Source organism: Cryptotermes secundus, unplaced genomic scaffold, assembly GCF_002891405.2.
Source record: "Cryptotermes secundus unplaced genomic scaffold, Csec_1.0 scaffold831, whole genome shotgun sequence".
NCBI classification, from domain to species: domain Eukaryota; kingdom Metazoa; phylum Arthropoda; class Insecta; order Blattodea; family Kalotermitidae; genus Cryptotermes; species Cryptotermes secundus.
The window spans coordinates 947,579-962,710 of NW_019744130.1; the positions used below are offsets into that span (position 1 = coordinate 947,579).

The 15,132-nt window shown below is 41.2% G+C and overlaps 1 protein-coding gene across 1 annotated transcript in view; it reads left to right on the plus strand.

Moving 5' to 3' along the window:
- LOC111874543 (semaphorin-1A) overlaps nucleotides 1–15,132 on the plus strand; it is a gene marked incomplete at its 3' end in the record, with an annotated part of 988,862 nt that overhangs the window by 711,447 nt on the left and 262,283 nt on the right. The window lies entirely within an intron of this gene.

Consider the following 15,132-nt stretch of genomic DNA (forward strand, 5'->3'; position numbering starts at 1 on the left):
AGGCAACGGTCGCGAGAAGTGGCGCCCAACGGTTGCAAGAAATGACAGCCGAAGTGCGGTTGTAATGTTGAGCTCTGAAATCCATAAAATCAAACTGATATGTTTTGACTTCACTTTTCCATATAAATCGATGATATTGAAATTATGTACTTGCATATAGCATTCAGTTCATTTGACCGTCAAAACATCTGCTAAATGTGACATTTTGTAATCTTCTCATCTTTCCACAATTAATCTATTAATTTCGCACTTTCATTTTGATGGAAGACATGTGAATGGGCCAAGACCGAGGGGAAACCTTCCCACCGACTCCTGTGTGAAGGATGCGTATGTTTTGTGCTGTTTGTTGAATATCGGACCGGTCTCCAGCAAACTGTCCAACAGTCTCACCGGAACTATATACATATCGGATTGGAGACATGTGAGGCATCCAGTCGCAACATACGGTGTATATACTTACTTACTTACTTACTTACTTACTCATGGAGCTGAGCCCTTCTGGAGGAGCCGCCAATTCTGCAGCTACTTAAGAATTTCACAGCATTTTATGGAACCCGAAGGTTCATTATCGTGTTCACATGAGCCCTCCACTGGTCCCTATCCTGAGCCAGATCTATCCAATCCATACCATCCCATCATATCTCTCTTAAGATCCATTCTAATATTGTTCACCCACCTATGCCTTGGTCTTCCCAGTGGTCTCTTTCCTTCTGGCTTTCACACCAATATCCTATATGCATTCCTCGTCTCCCACATTCGTGCTACATGACCTGCCCACTTCATCCTTCTTGACTTGATCATTCCAATTATACTTGGAGAAGAGTACAAGTTATGAAGCTCCTCATTATGCAGTTTTCTCCAACCTCCTGTCACTTCATCCCTCTTCAGTTCAAATATTCTCCTCAACACCCTGTTCTCAAACACCCTCAGTCTGTGTTCCTCCCTTAATGTCAGAGATCAAGTTTCACACCTATACAGAACCACAGGCATAATTATAGTTTTGTATATTCTAATTTTTATGTTTTTGGACAACAGACGAGAAGACAAAAGGTTCTGGACTGAATGATAGCAAGCATTACCCGAGGTCAGTCGCCTCTTAATTTCCTCCTGAATCAGGTTTCGATGTGTATATATATTTAGTGTGTCCGATCCCACACCGACGTCTGATACCGATGATATCGGGGCGTGTGAAATGGCCTTATGGTCTTCTGAAGGAAGGGAACGGAAGCGAACCCATTTGTAAGAATGCAGACGTCAGTGATACTTCTTGAAATAGAATGATATGGAATGCGGTAATAAAAAGGAATCCAGTCGTAAACAGACCGCGCCACAGCTCAAGCGGTTAGTCGCTGGCTTCCCACCGCGGCGGCCCGGGTTCGATCCCGGGGTCTGGTCAAGTGGGATTTGTGGTGGACAAAGTGGCCTTGGTGCGGGTTTTCTCCGAGTACTTTAGTTTCACCTGTCAGTCTTCATTCCACCAAATTCTCCATCATCATAATCACCTGGGGCAGGCTACAATAGGCCAATCGGTGGCCTCCGTGTCGACTGGACCTAGTTGGACTCCACCCCCCACTAAGCGAATTAAAAAAAAATTATTTAGGCGTAAGCAGGAACTAGTGGATATTCGGTCTTGGTAGCGGATGTCATGGTATGGAGCAGTCTTTTTATACTTTATATCTTCCTGTCGGGCCTTTCCTTCCTTCTTCCTTCCACGTTTGTTTTATTTATTTGTTTTGTTTCATCTTTCATTAATTATTTCGCCCCTTTAGGGTACGCGGAATTGCTACAATTAACACTGAGTTCATATATAAGAGCAGTGACGACGGTTCTAGAAAGAATAGTTAAGGCAGTACAGATTTTATTTTCCAGGAGCTACGAAGTGAGCTAAATAGGCCTGCAGGAGAACGGTATAGGTAGATAAATCGACACACGCTCCTTCCAAGTTTTATACGTACAAAATCGGCGAAGTATCGTTAAGCTAATGATCACTCCCGCTCCTAATTTCAGAGTATTTTTACGTACACTCTTATCTCCGAATGTTCGGAAGGCGAGAACGTTACGGTGATGTAGCATACTCGTATATATGACACGTGAAAGTTTAGAACAAATTTTAATGGTGTCAGGACAACTTGACTTTTAATGATATATTTGCTCTTTCACAAAGCAGCTCTGTTAGCTTGTTCCACTTGTAGTGCATATAAAGCCCCGGTTAGACGTATATTTTTGGAATTTATAATGAACAAGAATTGGACATTCTGTTTCCCATATATTTCACGACATGCGTAACGCAATAATACTGTAACGGATTTGATCAACGCGTTGCCAGGCAACAGCTCTGTAAACACAGTCCAACATGCAACGATACTGGAAGCTGTGTTTTCTGTACATCCCACCGACGCGCCATGTTAACTCATTGTCACACTGTAATTAGTGGGTATATATTCGATGGCCGTCAAACAAATTTTTATGCGTGACTCCAGTGATTAACTAATTATCGCCCTCAGACGAGAAGTGGAGTTCCGTATCTTGTGGCAGCCACTTTCAGTACGTAAACTGCCTGACCGTAACAAAAGTTGATTTCTTTCTTACATTCTCATATTCGTAGTGCAGGTGAGAAAATGTGGTCTGAAAAATATCTGCCTTAAGATTGTGACGGATGAATTCTCGTTCAGTCCCCTTGAATACGAAGAAGTGCCTCCTCAATGTCATTTGTTTGTCCGTGGATGTGTGCCCCACTAGCGCCTGAACAGTTCGGCAGATTTATTTATATTCTTCATGTAAGATTCATCCGTCACGGTTCTGTACCCGGCCAATATTAACATCCTGGCTTCAGAAATAGGGGCCCGAGCCCCTAATAGCAAAATTCCTAGTTTTTTGCAAATGGCCAAACCGTTTTGGTTAAATTCCGATATTGAATTGAGAACTTCCCCGTAAGTGCATCTGCATGCGCGGTATGATCAGGAGAGTAACGGTGTGCGCATTAGGAGCGCAAATATATGATGGTATTATCCAAACCTACTTTGTCGGTCGCACGGATTTCGTTGTTGTTCGGAATTCAGTATGCAGTAACGGTTTACCGAGGAAACATCGATTTCGTTTCCAAGGTAAATTCGTCAAGGTTAGTCGTGTGTGAGAAATTAGTGCATTGTCTTTATAATGACTACATTAACTGTCACATGGGGCACGCGGTAGCGTACTTGGTTGAGTAGTTGGTGCCACAAGCCGGAAGTTCGCGGTTTCGAGTCCCGTTGAGGTCACTGGATTTTTCAGTTGACCTAATCCGTCCAGCCGCACTATGGCCCTGTGTTCGACTCAGCCTCTAACAGAAATGAGTAGCAGGAATCCTTTGCATTAACTGTCACAGAAAATTTCATATTTGAACACTAATAGGCCTACCGGGCTTGTTACACGTATTACCATCACACATGATTTCAGAATCACCATTGCTAAGTAAATATTTTCGTCAAAATAGATTAGTACATAAGCAGCCAAGATAATGTAGTCCCTATGCTTAATTAAGTTCTAGGCCATGAAAGAGTGATCAGCTTCACGCTCCGGCTACTTTAGTCCCGGAGGAAGAAGGGTCCACTCCTAGTTGAATTTGATATGGATGGTCGCCATAGACGGTCTGGGCGGGGTAGGTAAGAAAGAAGTTTTGTTCCTATCGGTAATCCAGACTTTGGTCATCCATCCCATAACCGTGCATTATATAGGCCTGCTCTCCGAAATACAACTCATTTCTGTATGACACGCGTTTCTCTTATTTGAAAACAGGAAGATTGTTTCTGCAGACTCTCAGACGCCCTGGGTTCGCAATGATGTTAGAGTAAAAGTATTGATTGATCCGCGAGGTCAGCTTAGACGGTGCTTGTGGCGTCGAGATTATAATGCAGGTGTATGTAATCAGGAGGAAATTAAGAGGCGACTGACCTCGGGTAATGCTTGCTACAATTCAGTCCAGAACATTTTGTCTTCTCGTCTGCTCTCCAAAAACATAAAAATTAGAAGATACAAAACTATAATTTTGCCTGTGGGTCTGTATGAGTGTGAACCTTGGTCTCTGACATTAAGGGAGGAACATAGACGGAGGGTGTTTGAGAACAGGGTGTTGAGAATATTTGGACCGAAGAGAGATGAAGTGACAGGAGGTTAGAGAAAACTGCATAATGAAGATCTTCATAACTTGTACTTTTCTCCAAGTATAATTAGAATGATCAAGTCAAGGCGGATGAGGTGGGCAGGTCATGTAGCATGAATGGGGGAGACGAGGAATGCATATAGGATATTGGTGTGACAGCCAGATGGAGAGAGAGACCACTGGGAAGACCAAGGCGTATGTGGGTGGACAATATTAAAATGGATCTTAGAGAGATAGGATGGGATGTATGGATTGGATTGATCTGGCTCAGGATAGGGACAAGTGGAAGGTTTTTGTGAACACGGTAATGAACGGTTCCATAAAATGCTGGGAAATTCTTGAGTAGCTGCAGAATTGGCGGCTTCTCAAGAAGGGCTCAGCTCCATGAGTAAGTAAGTATGTATGTACTTTCAATCACGTCCTCCATTTTCGTCAGTACATTTTGCATGGTTATAAACTTTTGTTAAGTACCTGCCGTACGCTCAAGATTTTTGACCATTTAACAGGCAGTTTGTACGAACCGGATAGAGCTAGCTTCGACTGGTACACCCCTAGTTTTGCTCCATCGTTGTCACTGAAATGCAATACACTTTAGAAAGCAGAACACACATAGACTACTTCACCCTGTATTCTCTTCAAATGACTTCCCTTTGCTAGAATAAGGGGAAAAGAATTTATATCAGACAATTCGCTGAAGCATAGCTGGTCCTGATATAATGGAACTGATGGTAATAGGTTTGTATTGTTCGCCTCCTCCATTCTTCTCGGCTCGCTGTCGATATATTACGAGCCCATATATCGCTGATTTCTTCCTCCTTTTTATCGTTCTGTTGACATCTTATAACAGAAAATGGAAGCACACTGCAAGCACATAGAATGTTTCTTGTCAGAGTTCCCCCCCCCCCAACGCAACCTTTCTGTCACAATTACATTCATTGCACGCGGAATGTCTTGTACAGTGGACACAAGTACGGTGAGTCCCGCCTTTCGAGACTGAACTCATGTGTTGCAACACGAATTGGTACGATTCGTAATTCGTGAGAAAATGCTACGATAATGAGGATTATTTATGTCTGAGTGTGAAAGCTTTTTGATATTCTGAAGGCGGGCTAAGCAGCCGTCTTCAGATAATGGAAAGTTAACCTATTCTCTGGTGTCCTTTAGCTAGTCCTGTGATAAGTTGATACGTTGCAAATGGCACTTATCTCACAGAACTGATTGTTACGTTATGAGAAGTAACTGATAAGGGTCAGGTTTTGCTGTAAGTACGTCCACGGCCTCTTACAGGGATAGCTTTACCTTTTTTTACTACCATTCCCTTTGCCAGAGCACCATATTGCCCTTGCCCTCTGTTGAGACATGCAATATTGAATTACGCTAGTGAATCTTAGGGTAAAAGAGCCATATTTCGAATACTTAAGGTAGGAAATATTTTGTTGTTGTTATTGGTAATAGAATCGTGAACCATTAGTACGCTTTTGCCTTGAGGTAGCTTAAAACATATAGCATGAGATTTAGTAGTGATTATGATCTCATATGTGGCATATACATATTATAGAACTAAATAAAAGCCAACAAATTGTAAATGGTCTGCAGAAATGGTAGCATAATTTTACATAATCTTCATTTCTTATTTCGGGTAGGTAAAATATTTTTTTATGAAATGCAGCTCATAAAAAGCAAACAGAGTAAAGTGAAAGAAGAAACGGCCATATCTTAAAGATATTTACACGAATATGTGCAAAATAGTAAAAAAAAATTAAACAGAAATTAACATCCAGTGATTTCCTTATATAAAGAAGACAGTTTCGATTCACAGTTCAGATTCACAACAGTAGGGCCTTCAGGGAACCCATTTTCTTGTCTCTTACAGCCTGAATTTCACTTCTCGTGAGGTCTGTGGGCCATTTATTTATTATAATATCGGCCATATAAGAATAAGCAAACACCGAGACTTTAAAAAAGGTTCCTGATTTCTGATGCTCGAAACTCGCAACCATAAGTATCCCAAATTATGCAACCCACTACTACTCTAGAGGTGGCAGCATAACGGGGAACTGAAACTTCTGAAAGCAAAAGCTCACAATATACGTGTTATAATGTATATAATTAAGTTAATATGAAATGTGTAAGTTCAAACTCACATATTGTTTCGAAACCTGACCTCTTTTGAGCTAAAATGTTAACATCAGGAATGGCAGAAACAGATACGATGACGGTAAAACAACACTTCTGCCTCCACCTCCAGTATACCACTGCTGAGAAACTGGTCAGGTAGGAGATGTAAGGTCCTGTGGCCACGGCCGCAGTGTTGCCCTCAGTTACTTACTTACTCATGGAGCTGAGCCCTGCTGGAGGAGCCGCCAATTGTGCAGCTACCCATGAACTTCTCAGCATTTTATGGAACCCGAAGGTTCATTACCGTTTCACAAGAGCCTTCCAGTGGTCTTTATGATAAGCCAGATCATTCCAATCAATACCATCCCATCCTATCTCCCTAAGATCCATTTAATATTGTCCACCCACCTACGCTTTGGTTTTCCCAGTGGTCTCTTTCCTTCTGGTTTTCCCACCAATATCCTATATGCATTCCTCTTCTCCCCATTCGTGCCACATGCCCTGCCCACCTCATTCTTCTTGACTTGATCCAGTGTTACCGGACAGGTGTCTCATTTCTGCTAGCGTGTTTTTTCAGTGCTACCCTTACTTCCTGAAAAACGACGCTAGCAGAAATCAGACGCCTGTCCGAAATATTACTCCTTGAATCTATTGTCATCTAGCGGAAATGTAACTGGGATAAATACAAAGTAACGAGTATGTGATAACAGTGACAGAAGTTTGCTGACAGTCAGTAATACGATCTGTTAAATTGACAACAACGATGAGGGCGTGGAGTGAAATAAAACTCATGGGTTTATAACTCTCTCTCTCTCTCTCTATCTGCAGCAGCACGTGACACGCTCACCGTCTTGTTTGGTTTCCCCTTCATTGATAAGGATGGTTTTAAGAAAAGAGGCCACACAGAGTGAGATTGTGTTTGAATACCGATACAGGCCCAAACTGTGAGGCGGCTCAGGTTTTGCCCGGACAGTTACGCTGTGTGAAGGATATAACTCCATGGGAACACTGAACGATTTATGAAACGTTTGGAACGGCACAAAGGGAGCTGCTGTTCTCATTTCCAACAATATTCTTTACCTGAATTTGAAATGTATCCCAGTTTATAACTGAAGCGAACAACAACAACAACTACAACTACAACAACAACAACAACAACAACAACAACAACAACAACAACAATAATAATAATAATAATAATAATAATAATAATAATAATAATATAGCGTTTGAGCGGGTTTACTCGACTGGGCTCAGTCTGTTACCACCTGCTCACTCCGGTTTGCTTGCGGATTTCTTCTTTTCTTGTACACTGAAGATGGAGGCGATCCGTTCCTCCGAATCGTCGGTTAAGACAATATCTACACGGTGCCAAATCCCAGAAGACTGCTTTCTTCATAGTCACCGCCGTGAAAACCTCAAATCTTAGATATCGTGTTAATAAGTTTGCTCACATTTCTCTTCTTCGCGTTGTTCCTTATCATAACACGTGCAATGTACAGAAGGGTACTGTTTTGAGGTTTCAGTGCCCCTGAAACTAAGGTCCTTCGCCCACCGCCGCAATGCAATTGCAACTCGACTGAAAAATGACGACAGATTAGTTGTTTTTGAGTTGTGTAATAGTCTGACCCCTGTTAATTATACGAATCTGTCCCACCAATGAAACTGCAACGCGCACCGAAGCTAACCGATCGGAAACGATTTCCTACGCAACTGAACGCGTCAGTTTGAATGCAACACACGAGCAACACACATGATGTCAGAGCAAGATTTTTGTATTAAACTTGTGCAGGCTGTGGAAAAATATCCTTTTCTATACAACTATAAATTATCTGATTATTCAAAGAAAGATGTAGTCGATAAAGCTTGGGTGGAAGTAGGGAAAGAATTAAATGAAGAAGGTAAGTTTTCTTTTAAATGGTTTTATTCTATTATATTAGAATAAGTATTTCATACAATACAGAAAATTTATTCATTTATACAATATTGCCATTGCTAATGTACAGCTGCTTGTGGACCGAGGAAATAATACGTTTAATAATCCCTTAACTGTTGAGAATTTGATCTTTCATCTATTGTTACGTTGTTCTCTACCGGTACATCAAAGAAAGGCAGTTCATTGGAATTCTGTTTTTCATCATTATAGTGAGTGTTTACCGTCCCTTTTCCGAATAAAATTGTGCAGAATGCAGACAGCACGAAGTATGTTATTAACAGACATTACATTTTTACAACGCATAGCAGACAGTAAAACCTGAAATTTTTGAGACATAATACCGAATGCCCACACTACATTTTTACGGGCCCTGCTCAATCGATAATTAAATATTCTAGCCCTGTTGTTTAAGATTCTCTTTGGATATGGTCTCATTAGATATCTTAGAAGCGGAAATGCTTCGTCAGCAACGAAATTGTATGGAAATTTCACTTCACGGTCATCAAATGGCAATGTCTCAGGATCAGGTAAATTTAGTTCATCTCTCTCAAGCCAATTATTCAGTCCTGAAGCTTTGAAAATCCCTCCGTCACTGTTTCTCCCAGCGTACCCAGTTTCTATCATTATAAAATTGCCATCAGCATCAGCGCACGCCATCAGGACTACAGAATGAAAGGCTTTGTAACTGAAATTTTCTGAACCACTTCCAGGCAACTCTTGTATGTGTATATGTTTTCCGTCAATTGCTCCAATGCAATTTGGAATATTCCATAGCTCTTGAAATCGACTTGATATTTCCTTCCATCCATTTTATCAGGCATTGGCATGTACGTTTCATGCAGGCAGTTCCACATTGCGACAGTGGTTTCAGAAATTATTAACCAGCCCCCGCTGTTTCCACGAGCAAAATAAAACGAGAGGGCGGTAAAGGAACATCCAGTGGCCAAATACTTGAAACCAAGAAGTTGTATGTATGTAAGGGGTGGGCCATAAAAACCAGCCCCCGCACTGCGACCAAGTTAATTTCTTTCAAATAAGATGGGGCAATACTAGTTAAATTTCATCCTATTTTTAGGTGGGAAATGCAGAGAAAAGTGGAGGAACATCAGGACTGCTTTCATGAGACATCTAAAATTAGGTCCGAGCGGTGGAAAAAGGAAAACCCCGTATTATCTAAATGATATGATGCAGTTCGTCGTTCCGTTTGTGAAGCCCGCAACGTTGGATGTTTCTGGAAATGTGCCATCTCCTGCATCAATTGAAAAGCAAAAGACTGAAATTGAGGATTTTGAAACTGCTAATGAAGGCAGCAGAGATCATGCAGATGATGAACCCCCAGTTCAACAAGAGGCCAAGAGGAAAATGAGTGTTAGTAGCGGGGCCTTGAGTACGAAGAAAAGAAAACAGGAAATGTCTTAAGCTGAAAAAAACTTTCGTTGCATATTGCAACAGCCGGACAGATAAAGACAAGGAAGATGACCCCAGAAAATCATTCTTAATAAGCCTACCTCCTGACCTACGCGCCATGACCGATCCAGAGATGCGACAGTTCAAAAGAAGACTAATGGAGCTCATCGAAGACATCTTAGATAACAGGCCGACATCAGCACGGTCAGTTCAGATCGATTCGCGATCACGCCACAGCATAACACCAGTATGTTCACCACTTGATAATCAGCCTCAGAGTTCCAATCATTGCTTCAATATTGATGCTCAAAATCCAAATCGATGCCTCCCAATGGTGGCATATGTAATAATTTTGTGTGTATTGTGTCTGTAATATTTTGTATTGTACTTAAATAATGTAATTAAACTTACTTTAGTGTAATTAGTAGTCTTTCTTCAACACTTATGCTTTTCCTGTAGTTTGTATCCTTTCTTTGTATGTGAGGTCGAACAGTTTCCACCAACTATAAACAGATGTCCAGACATTCTGTAATAAGATTGAAATTTCTTCTGGTCTTTTTTTAATTCTTGTGCCGCTATGAACGCCCGCTTGTTGGCGTTCTTAGTTATGTAAGGATGAGCCCACCATTTGCGTTTCTTTTTGTGAACATTTTTATATACCAATACGCGAGCACAACACTCTCACCTGAACTGCTCGACATTGCGAGTGAAACTGTTGGAAAAGAGTTGCATTGGTGGTCGAAGCCGAGATTGCGTTCGAGTTTAGTTTCATTTCATTTCGGTTGAGTTGTAGCCGAGTTGCAGTTGCATTGCGGCGGTGGACGAAGGGCCTAAGGCGTCACTTTCGTGAGTAGTTGCCACTTTGAGTCGGTTGTTTTCATCGTAGAGAATTTGGTAGGAAGTTTGTAATGCCTTCTTATGGCTGCAATATTACATATTTTGGAATTTAGCAGGAAACTAAGAAATATGTCAGTCACTTATGTCAAAATGGCCCTTGAGGCATTAGCTAGGCTTTGTATAAACAGTTTGAACTGGTCCGGAGTTGGCGCATTGACGGATTTCGTCCATTCTTTGCACGAAATGCATAAACGGACCCATAAAAGGGAGGTTCTGGCTGTCCATCTGCCTGTATGTTTGATCTCCGAAAACAGTGAACGGGTTTCAACGAAATTTAGAGTTAGTACATCGGAAGAATTTAGTCTTGGCTGAAATTCGCCAGTTTAAGATTTGAAATGAAACTTTTTTTTTTCTGAAAACTGTATTTTCGAAGACTTCGTAGTGAACCTGATCAGTCTTAGCCCTTATTTATTTGGATGATTAAAAATGATCTTGAAATTTATTTCTAATTTATTCTCGGTAATTTTAAATTCAAAAGTCTTATATTTCAATATTACTGGAACTTTATTGTGATCTATAATATCGTACTTCATTGTCTGGGACGTGAAATACGGTGTTTATGTTGAAATTTCTAGATTCTGGCAGGACCAAGGAGTGCGGAGTTCTGACATTTACGAGCAGTCATAAATTTAGCTCGGGTACAGGAAACCAGACGCGCCTACAAAAGTCAATGAGAAGGACANTCAACTCCCAGAATACCGCTACCCTGAGTCCCATGCTAACCGACCCAGCTAGTTTCCCGTACCTATACCGACCTGTGAGGACAACTTGCAGTGGCCATCATACACTGTCCTAAGGTAGAAACAGGTGTAGCAGGGATAGCGCCATTCCGACTGAGCTGATATAAACAAAGGCGGGTTGGAAAAGAGCGGTGTTAGTATATATATATATATACACACATCTTATTTGTCATATTTTCCGATTTGGCGAACGTTTAACGAAATATAGGGACGATAGCTTTATGTTCTGTATCTGCGCATCATATTTAAAATTTAGTAAGTTTTGTTATAATTTTATTGGAAATAAATGATCATCGATGCCAATAAGATTTGAGGAACGGGAAGAAACGGATCTGTACCTCATTGGTCTACCCCTTTCCTCTCTTTCTACAGACATGGTTAACCTGCTTCTACAATTGCTAGTGATTGAGTGGAGATATCCTCCATTGAGGAAATACGTTGTACAGTCGAATTTGAAGAAAGCTGTCTGGCGTATTCGACCCGACGTCGATTTCAGTGAAAGGAAACTCTCGAATAGGTTTGCGCATGTTTCCAATTCACATGACAGCGGTGTATCGGACGCGAAACACTTGAAAGCAGAAACTGTGTTGAATGTTGAGAACGCGTGCGTGCGTGCGTGTATGTGTGTAATGCGTTTCCCTTTGACAGCTCATGATTTTATCGGTTCTGTTTACACAGTTTCCTGAGAAATTTATTTTGGAGCTTTCTCTCTGTTATAGTCGTTAACTGCCCTACTGGTTGGAACTTTAGCTACATCCGTCGTAACAAAGGTCTCTGTATAATGGTTTTGGATATTCCTGTTCAGTTCATGACTTCGAAATCGAGCTAGGTAACCGGAGTCATGAGGTTTACCATGGCCCTTCTCAGATATTCCAGAGAAGATGCTAAGCAGTGCCGTCCTCCACGGAGTGACGTATTAGCAAGATTGAAACTGTTCTTAGAAAGATCAACGAAACTGAATCAGAGACAAAAATGTCTAAAAATACAATACAGTCAGTGCAGATGTAGAATAAAGGAAATTAAATGGAAATCTACAGTACGAGTGTATAGACTGGAAGGCTAGCTTTCATTCATTCGGAATTATTGGGTTTTCCGAATTTGTCCATCATCCGGTATTCTAAAAAAAAAAACACTAGAAAACACAACGTTTCGGAAACTAGATCTGTTTCCGTCCTCGTGTGAGGGGAGGAGACACCTACTTAGTTGGGTCCCTTAGATAGATCTAACCTCAATCACTGGACAGTATAACTACAGCTATATACACACCTGAGACCTCATTAGTACTTGAATTTCTCAACAGATCCTCATGTAACTTGGTATGTGTGTCGTGCCATCTGAGTTCATCTCGACAGCATATATCGTAATTCCTTCCCATTAGTGATACCAACACTATATTCAAACTGCTGGGGTAATAAATTTCATATTATCTGAATTCCTAACCAGCCTTCCTGAAACTTGGTGCATACATCATGCCATCTGAGGTGATCTCAACGGCCTGCGTCATAATTCACTCCGTCAATAATACAAACACTGCAGCCTCCCCAACTGTGTTGTTTATTCACTTCTTTATGCTTACACGTCGTCCAGACCGGCTCTCAGGTCCACCCAACCTCCTATCCAAAGGGTACCGGGGGGTAAAATGGCCGGAAAGTGAAGCCGACCACTCATCTCCAGCTAGTGCCATGTTCAAGAAAATGTGGATCTATACATCCATTCCCCCATACGCCTTCCTGGCGTAGCGAATCACAGGGACATATTTACCTTTTAACGATTACATATTACAGTTGACTTTTACGAGTAGTTGTGTCAGATACTCAAATTACAATGAAAGGAAAGTAGGCCATTAGTTCTTCCCAGAAATTCTTGTTTATTATTCAGTTGCGCTGTCATTAACTCAGCCAACATAGCTTCTAATGACAAAATGATTAATCAGTAACGAATCAGAGAGGAGCTAAAGGGAAATGGACGTGGCTTAATTTAAGGAACATTTGCGCAGGCTGTAGGCCCTAGAGGGACTGAGGAAAACGAAGGCCTCAGGATTAACTGTCTCCTGGCTGAGATTTTAACTCGATGCCAGCATCCAGTGTGCTACGAAGTTTCCGCCATAGGACCCTATTCCACCCACACCTCCACGCCCTACAGATTTAATATCAACTTTAATATTATCCTTCCATATACACCTAGGTCTTTCAAGTTGTCATCTGCATTCAGACTTTTGGAGTAAGATTTTATATTACTTTTTCTCATCTCCCTCGTGTTTTTTACATGTTCCACCAATTCCGCCCCCTGGTTTGATAGCTCTAGTAACATTCAATGAAAAATGCGCATAAAAATTATGAAACTCGTCATGTAATTTTTTCTCTTTTTCTATTTTCTGTATTTCCCTGTTCTTTCTATTTTACGCAGAATTATTACCATTTCACTGCATGCAGAGAGAGAGAGAGAGAGAGCGATCTTCATAACCTCTTCTCTAAGTATAATTAGAATGATCAAATCAAGGAGGATGGGGTGGGTAGGGCGTGTAGCACGAATGAGAAGAAGAGGAATGCATATAGGATATTGGTGAGAAAGCCAGATGGAAAGAGACCACTGGGAAGACCAAGGTGTACAATATTTAAATGGATCTTAGAGAGATAGGATGGGATAGTATGGATTGGATTGATCTGGCTCGGGAAAGGGACCAGTGGAGGATTCTTGTGTACACGGTAATGAATCTTCGAGTTCTATAAAATGCTGGAAATTTCTTGAGTAGCTCTACAATTGGCCGCTTCTCAAGAAGTACTCCGCTCCATGAGTGAGGGGGAGAGAGAGATGGCAATCCCTTGTTATCTTCCAGAAGAACGCCGCGATTGGCAAAAACAAGGCCTTATGGGCATTTGGAGGTTATGGGAACTGCGGTCGGCTTTAACACTCTGAGTCGTATTTTCCTTCACCGAACACAAAAAACAGCCTGTGTAATAACATTAGCACATAAAACAAGTATAGAAAGTGTCGGAGAAAGACACACCACGAAGTCAACCTTGAGGCTAAAAGTGGTTTCGGGTGTCATTACAGCCCTGCCCGCAGCTCAGTTCGGTCTCTTGGTCCGGAAACCCGTGACGTTTTCCATATATACAAATATTAGAAACTGGGGTTAGCTACAACTAAAAGCTGCGTTTGACGAAATTAAATAGGTCTGAAAATGGAACCCTTCGGCTATTTGGAACTCCACGGTTGACGAGGATGACTGTAATTTAGATATCCTTTTATTAATATACATATGCCTTTGAGGAACATCAAATGTGCCATGGCATTTTAGTCGCTGTAATTGCAGAGCCTCAGTTGTTGTTTGTAACTTGAACCCGGGATCTTCGTCATTTGAATTTTAATGTAGATGCTTCGCTGCCATCTGCCTCGTATCGCACTTGCAGAACAGCCACTCAGACTTCTGCAAATTCTAATTACTATTTACTTCACCAGATAAAATAATAAAAGGGTAAATATTCTAACGACTGTCTTGGAATGGGATATATTCGGAGGTTACATAACATTAGTTCCCCTCCGGCATTCACTTGACTGAATTCTAATTGAACATACGCATACGTCAGCGCTAAATCGGGTTTATTCATTGAGATGTTCAAGATGTGTGAACTAGTAGTGTACAATTGTACTCCGATGGAGAACGCATGTGTTCTAAATTAATTTATTGTGGTTTTATATACATAATGTCCTTTTATTGCAGATACTGTATAATTTGTAGAGCTTCAATTAATATGCATGCGTAGGTGGGTGGACAATATTAAAATGGATCTTCGAGAGATGGGATGGAATGGATTGGATTGATCTGGCTTAGGATAGGAACCAGTCGAGGGCTCTTGTGAGCACGGTAATGAACCTGCGGCTTCCATAAAATGCTG